Raw genomic sequence first — 8599 nt, 5'->3', positions numbered from 1 at the left:
AAGCTCAGGACACCACGGATACTAATTCCATCCTAGGGGCTCCACCTTCACCACCTCACCTCAACATAATTCCATTGCAAAGACCTCATCTCCAAATACCATCACATTGGGGATTAGGGCTTCAACATACGAACTGGGGGGAACGCAAACGTCCAGCCCTTAACACCTGTTTCAGGGTACCAGGGTGCCATATCTGACTTTCAAAATCCTAGCAGGAGATAAACGTGTGCACGTCACTTTTTATTTATGAGTGTGCTACATCGGATCCCTGAAGGCCAGCTCTCCCTTCGTTATTTGAATCAGCGGTGAAGTAAACTATAAATATAGATGTGTTCAGATAAACATGCAGTGAGATTTGATGGTCCCCATTTTCAAAAGCCACCTAACTTTGCCTCTCTATATATGTTGAGTTTATATCATTGTAAACTTGGTTTGTGTGCAGTTACATGAACATAACCCAGCCTATTATTTACTCTGGCTTTTAAGAACTATGGGCGTGAACAAAACATCAACAGCCTGACACGATGGAAAAACTGATTTAGGAAAAAGAGGTTGGTGTCATAGCATTATCACAGCCAAGTAATGCTTTCATGCCTTTTAAATTTCTATTTTACCATTAATTATGGTGTGGTAAAACTTCATAATCAAAATAAATATACCATATGCTCTCATATGTGTCCATTTTGTTCTAAAAGGAGACATGTATGTCCTTTCCTATGGTTTATTCACAGCCATCTGTGAAAACTAATCCTGTGGCACACACAGATGAGCAGGTCTTCAATTTGATGTTATAAAGCATTAAAATACTTGGAATCCTATGTCCAGCCATGTTCAATTGCTGTTCCATCTTGTTCACAGAAGGCACTCAATACTCCAGAATACATGCACGTGAGTTTTGGCATCTATCACGAGAAAGGAGTTTTAGTGACTTCATTAGGGCTCTCAAGAGATGAAAAAGAAACCAAGTCTGCTATAACAGCAGGTGTCTTTATATTAAAGGTCTGTCTTTTGAAAGAGTATCTAAATGAATTTTTTTTAAACCAATGTAAATATCAGACAGCCAAGTGGCAAATTTATTCATTTATATTAACTGTGGTTATTAAAATATTTGGATTTATTTCTGCCACTTTATTTTACAAAGAGAAACCTACTGGCCATGTGTTTCCTTTGCCTGTCTCACGCCCTTCCCCACAAAAACAACAAATCTTTTTAAACTTACATTTTTACCACACTTTCTTAACAATGGATGGAAACATTTTAGATGCACCCAAGGGCACTTGAATTTACGTTCTTCAACAGGATATTGCAACTCCCTCGTTTATGTTTTTTGTTTTTTTTGTTTTTGTTTTTGTTTTTTTACCCTCTACCATATTAGTTGTTTCCCTCATATCAATATCCTTTCAGGTTAGCTCACATAACTTCCAACATCTTGGAACCACATTGCTTCTTCTGTCCCACTCTTTACCTCCTGGACTTCCATTTCCCTCTTCCTAAAGCCAAACCTTCGGTGATTATCTTAGCAAACCTCTATGAGAAAACATGCTCCTAAACAGTAGATTAGCTGGGTCCCTAAATGTAAGGTGATACTTATTTCTGTCTATATGTTGCAGATTTTTATGGTCTTTTGACACCTGCTTCTACTTATGAGAATTCTATTCAGTGGAATTACTGCTCCTTTGGAGGAAATCTATCTTTTCTCTCTAGATGTTTCTAAGGTTTTTGCTTTATCTTTGGTGTTCTACAATTTATTTACAGTGTTTCCAGATGGTCATTTTGTTTGTTTACCCTGCTTGGGATTCGATGTAGCTCTTCAATCTGAAGAGCTATATCTTTAATCAGTATGTAAAATTTGCAACAAAAATAAAGTTTTTCTCCAAATTCACTCTATTCTTTCCTTCCAGAAAATCCAGCAAATTTCTTGGGTCTTGTTATTCTATCCTGCATGTTACTCCTTTATTTTCCAATTTTTTGTCCTTCAAGACAGTAACTGGTATTCTTTCTTTAGAAAAATCTCTCTCTCTCTCTCTCTCTCTCTCTCTCTCTCTCTCTCTCCCCCCATCTGTCTCTCCCTCCCTCCCTCTCACCTTCCCCCACATATCTAATCTGCTATTTGACTTATTCACTGAGGTTTAATTCTATGTCCATATTTTTTATTTCATATTTTTATTTAATTCCCGATTTTGAAATCAAAATAGCCTGTTCTTTCTTTTTAACAAAATTTTTAATGCTTATTTATTTTTGAGGGACAGACAGAGCACGAGCGATAGAGGGGCAAAGAGAGAGGGAGAAAAGAATCCAAAGCAGGCTTCAGGCTCCACACTGTCAGCATGGAGCCTGACATGGGGCTCGAAGTCAAGAACCGTGAGATCATGACCTGGGCCAAAGTTGGATGCTTAACCAACTGAGTCTCACCCAGGCACCCCATCAAAATTGCCTGTTGTTTCATTGATTCCTTTCCTCCTCATTCATGAAATCTTTAACCAGTGGAAACCTACTTAAATAGCACCATTAAAATTTTTTTTAATGTTTATCTATTTTTGAGATAGAGAGAGAGAGAGCATAAATGGGGGAGAGTCAGAGAGAGGGAGACACAGAAACTGAAGCAGGCTCCAGGCTCCGACCTGTCAGTACAGAGCCTGACGCGGGTCTTGAACTCATGGACCACGAGATCATGACCTGAACCAAAGTGGGATGCTTAACTGACTGAGCCAACCAGCTGCCCCAAATAATACCATTTTAAATCTTAAGGTCATTTCAGAATCAATCCTCTTATTTGTAAAGTCAGCTGATTCTCCCTAATAATGGATCATTTCCTCATGTGATTTTTAATTTTTAATTGTGAATGCAACTTTAGCTAAGAGGGTTTTTCTATAGAAGTTCTATGTGCCATGAGTGATGGAGACAATTCCAGAATACTTTGTATTTGATCTGAGAAGTGGTCTAAGCTGTGTGTTAAGCTCCCACCTCAGGGTTAAGAGTTCAGCCTCTTGTCTTTAAAGATCTGTTATTTTGCTAACCACTATGGACATGATTTCCTCTATTTGTAAGTCCATGATACCGGGATATTTCCCTTTCTTTCTTTTTAATGCAGCTATTAAGTGTTTCAAAAAAGTATTTGTATCCTGTATTCTACCTAGCCTATCCATGTGTTCTCACTCATTGCCTCTGTTCTTTGCATTACAAAAGCTAGAAGCACCCCCCCACACACACACACACCATATCGTTATGTAAAGGTCTAAGATCAATACAGCACACTATTCTTGGGAGAATAATCATTTACCAAAGGATTTAACCAAGGGACATTATTTTGATCAAATGAGGAGCAGAGTCCTTCAAGAAAACCAGGATCATTGTGAGCAAATGTCATCAAAGAACAGTTGTTTACTAATTTCTTATATCCTGGGAGTTGTATCCTGCCACACCCAGGAGCTTTTCCCTCAACTGTCTGGGTGGATGGTATTTCTTCAGGTGCTTGCCCAGCTCAAAAAAGTGTCCTCTTTCTCTGGGAACTTCTTTTCTTTCTTTTTTTTTAATTTTTATTTTATTGTAGAGAGAGTGTGTGTGCAAGTGGGGAAGAGGAGCAGAAGGAGAGAGAGAGAGAGAGAGAGAGAGAGAGAGAATTTCAAGCAGAATCCACACCCAGTGTAGACCCCAACACGGGGCTTGATCCTACAATGGTGGGATCATGACCTGAGCCAAAACCAAGAGTCAGATACTCAACCAACTGAGCCACCCAGGAGTCCCTGGGAAACTGCTTTTTACCACCTCTTTCCCATCTCCACAAGGCTTGGTCCTCAATAGCCATAACTTAATGACCCAATGGGCAATATGATTCTCTCTTCAAAGAGTTTAGAATTGAGACTGAGAGAAGCTGGGTTAGTCTTTTCATGTGACTGAACCTAAAATAACTAAACCTGGGAGGTGTAATGTGGCCATATTTTACACCATGGAGATAGAAGAATATAGTCATTCTGCAAGAGAAGGTAGAATGAAAAAGAGAATTCCTACTTCTGATTGTAGTTTTCTCCTGAGGACTAGCTGTATTCTATACTTGATTTCCATGATACACCCTTGTATCTTTATAATAAATCACTCATCTTCACTTAAATTAGATCAAATTGGCTGCTATGTCTTTTTTAATTTTTTTCAATGTTTATTTATTTTTGAGACAGAGGGAGACAGAGTGCCAGAGAGGGAGAGAGGGAGACACAGAATCTGAAGCAGGCTCCAGGCTCTGAGCTGTCAGCACAGAGCCCGACGCGGGGCTCGAACCCACGAACCGTGAGATCGTCACCTGAGCCAAAGTCGGACGCTCAGCCAACTGAGCCACCCAGGCGCCCCGGCTGCTATATCTTAAAACCAGTAGAGTCCTAAGATATAATTCCAGGGGACACAAGAGCATGTGGCAGATAGCAAAGGAAATACACTAGCCTCTAGTACAGCAAACATTGGCCCGACATTAATAAAGTGAGAAACTATAGCTGTTGCTGGAAAAACAAATATGGAAAAGACAGTTCTAGCCCTTGAGTATCTTATAGAGCAGAATGAAAGACACATAAACATACAATGTCAGTACAGGATGTTTCTCCATCTCAAAGTTTTCTGCTGTTCCAGACCACCATCCAGACTGGGATGGGTGTCTCTCCCACAGCATCATGTAGCTATATTACTGACATTACTGTGTCAGATACAGTTATAGATACCTACTCACTGGCCCATCTCCTTTATAAACTGTGAGCTCCTTGAAAACAGAAAGGGTGCTTTTCATTTATGTCTCTAATAACTTACAAAGTTCCTATCAGATAGTAGTTGTTCAATGAGTATCTGCTGAGTGAATAACTATATGAAAAAATAAATATAAGGATCTATGTAGAAATAGGGTAGACAAAAGTATAAGTTATTACTACCATTTCTTGGCAGACCTCTCAAAGACAGTGTAAGATAAGAGCATGGGTTTTAGACCAAGAGATCCCTGAGTTCAGGGGCTAGATCCAGCATTTATTGGCTGTGTGGCCTTTTCTTCGCCAATAATATGGGGATGTTCTTGATAAACACCTTATGGAACTATTGTGAACATTAAGTATGGGAAAGAACCAAGGAGGACACACGTGATCCTGTTCGTTACAGTCTGGATTTTAGGGAAAGAGAATAGGAGTGGAATCTGCCAGGCATAAAAGATCAAGCTCTTCTCCTATGTATCATCCCGTTACCATTGATAAATGGACTGGGGCAGATGGGAATACAGCTTAAAGCACCTCTAGATCTGCTGTTGGCCACTTTAGCAGGGAGAATTCAAGGACTCGTAACTAGATAAAAGCAGGCTCCATGCAGCTGGGACCTAAGGGCAATGACTATATAAGAGAAAAGGGGGGCCCTGAGAATGGTGGTGAGTCCAGTCTGGGTGAATGATTAAAAAGGTCAACCAGCAGGACTTGTGTTAATAATAAGGGTTTGATAAAGGCACTCCTTCTGGGTTCCAATAGCAAGAGCCTCAATACATGACTCTCTGACAAGTCTCTGTCTGATAGAAGGCTGACTCTAGGTGATCCAGTTTAGAGTTGCCACAGGAGTGTGAGGACAAGATCTTACCCCAGAAAGACAGAGGCTGGAAAACTCTAGACCACGTGCCATCAATGGGGGAAACACTGTTCCAAGGGGCCAAACTTGGTTCTTGTGAGTTTAAAAGTTTTAGATATTATGATGGTTTGTGGCCTTCCAAAGGGCAGGGGAGGAATAACAATTAGGAAAATCATGTCTAAAAAAGACTTCTTAGGCATATGATGATAAAAACAAAAGTAGAGAAATACTGACATAGGTCAGCTATGCCAGGCTTGATACTGGCTGAGCCCAACCTTAGTATTTATGTGGCCTTTATAAACTTAGCTTTTTCCATTCCCCACTCACATGATTACTTCCCTCTTTCCCTATGCCTGCAATTTTAATAGGCTGCCACCAGGGTGCCTCATTCCTAATAAGCCATGTAACTTGAGTAGTCAGGCATCCCATATGTAGGATTAACAGAGTGAGAGATTAGCATGCTCTTTTTAATTCTTTATATATATTATACTTTTTTTAAATGAAAAAGAGCTCTTCATTAAAACAGTCTAACATAACCAGTGTTAGGAAACATTAAAGTTTAAAAAACAAGAGGAAAACACATTTAAATATAAAATGGTACCTCTGTCTGATTTTAGACTAGTGTTAATTACTGTATAAATGAAATTTAAGCATAAATATAATTGTTTCTAATATATTTTTAAAGGCTTTAAATTATATAGTGTGGAGTGACACTCTGATCGAATGAAACTGATGATCCAGGAAGATGTACCAAGTTTATCCCTCCCGTGTCACCTACCACATTGCTGGATGCCTTCCATGTAAGAGACATAAATTCAAATATTTCCTAGCTAACAATTTCCACATCTCTGGATTATACCTTCTTTGCAATTTATAAGACAGAGTCACCTCTCAGAGGGCAGTGCATGGAATCTTCCTTCTTCCCATCCTCCATTTCCTGTTAGTTCCTATGACAAATGTGTCTTCTTTTTATAATCTCTTGTATAGACTACCAAAAGAAATTTGAAAAGAAATAAAATGTCAATTTACACACACATACACACACACACACACACACACACACACAAATAATTCAAATGAACAAGACTGAAGACATTTTAGAAGGAGAACTGATGGGGCACCTGGATGGCTCAGTTGGTTAAGTGGTCGACTTCCGCTCAGGTCATGATCTCGCGGTCTGTGAGTTCGAGCCCCGAGTCGGGCTCTGTGCTGATAGCTCAGAGCCTGGAGCCTGTTTCTGTTTCTGTGTCTCCCTCTCTCTCTGCCCCTCCCCCATTCACACTCTGTCTCTCAAAAATGAATAAACGTTAAAAAAATTTTTTTTAAAAAAAGAAGGAGAACTGAGAACAAGTGGATTGGGTAAGGGACAGCTCCTCACTGCTTATAAATTCAACCCAAGTATCTTCCACTGTCTTTTAAGTTCATTTCCAACTTTCTTTCTGAGGTTATTGGCAACCAAACCCCTGCATGAAACCTGCATTTCAGCCAAACTGAAACTATTCCCCAAAATACACATAAGCTCCTTTTCCTATCATGTCCTTTCTTCCAAGGTTCCCCTCCTTTTAATACGTTTGCAACTCAGCCCACACCTCACAGCCTCATTTCTACACACCTAATCCAAATAGTTGAAGCCTCGTTCAGATGCTTCCTTCTCCATGAAGGCTCTGGGGCTCTGCCATCAGATGAACTAGCTCTCTCTTTTCTTCAAATCCAGTTAGTCTTTAATTTGGGCCTCACTTAGATCTGGTATCACTTTAAAGAGCCTCTATTTTATGCAGGTTTTGCTATGCATGCTCTATCTCCCCCATCCCTCCCGACCCACAATGGAGTTTAAGTTTCTCAGTCGCGGGTATGTACCTTATTCAACAGACTTTCACACAGCCCTCAAGACAATGCATTGCACATAATGGGTGTCCAACACTTGCAGAAGCTCTTCTGGCTCGGCTCGGGCTATGTAAGCGAATTGTGGATGTCATTCAGATTAGGAGTAGTATTTGCAATTCAATGCGAGCTCTTCAGAAAATAGCTCTTATTAGGCAAGGATTTTTGTGAATCATTAACAGGCAGCCGCAGTACTAGGGATTAATTTTAATAATAGTTCTGTTATAAAATTCAAAGGCTATCTTAACCAAAACATGTATATCCCAGACAAGTGCACCTGTTGATAATCACAGTGACCACAGCTGAATTTTAAGACTCCTCCTTGAGTTGGAAAGACAGGTCAAGCTTTGCCATTCCAAGTGTGATTCAGACACCGTCAGCATTGTTCAACCAGGGAGCATGTTAGAAACGCAGATTCGCGGGGTTCTCTCCAGACTTACTGAGTCAGAGCTACATTTTGTTTTTGTTTTTGTTTTTGTTTTAGCGCTACGTCTTAACAAATGTACACAAAAGAACTTTAGAAGGGCTGGTTTAAATGGACGTTTATGAAATTTTTAATGCCCATTTATTTCCACTTATTTGGACATCTATTTGTGTTCTACTCTATTCTGTCTATATAGTCATTAAATGGGCATATCATAAGAGCATGTTTTGTGCATTTACCGGAATTTAAAGTCAGAAAGTTAACTGCATATACTAGAAACCCAAAATGAAAAGGAATTAAAATATTTGAAAGCACCTTTTCTTACATTTTTTCCCCTCAGACTTCCAAAAAAAAAATAGCACCGGGAAACTAAGGACTAGGAAGCACCAACTACAAAACTGTTCCCCCACATTTCTCTTCTCGTGAAAGAGATAAAAAACACTAAATATCAACATGACAGGGTTGCAAGTGAAGAGGCAGTTTCCCAAGTGGGACTCATGAAATCCAAATTGTTTGATTCAAGTCTTCAAGGGGAAGAAGAGCTTCATCTAACCTCTAAGGAGAGACCCACAAGACCCCCGAGAAGAGCAGAAATATGGTCTCCCTGCCATGCTGACACCCTTAATTATGGCTTTTGAGCTTTTGATGTTCTGACACATAAATAGCTAAAAATTTGCTTTTTCATTTTGTGCACTTGCAAGTTGGAAATGTCATCAA

Source organism: Panthera tigris, chromosome A2, assembly GCF_018350195.1.
Source record: "Panthera tigris isolate Pti1 chromosome A2, P.tigris_Pti1_mat1.1, whole genome shotgun sequence".
Classification (NCBI taxonomy): Eukaryota; Metazoa; Chordata; class Mammalia; order Carnivora; family Felidae; genus Panthera; species Panthera tigris.
The sequence above is the reverse complement of the archived record's forward strand: the minus strand, read 5'-3'. Positions refer to the sequence as shown.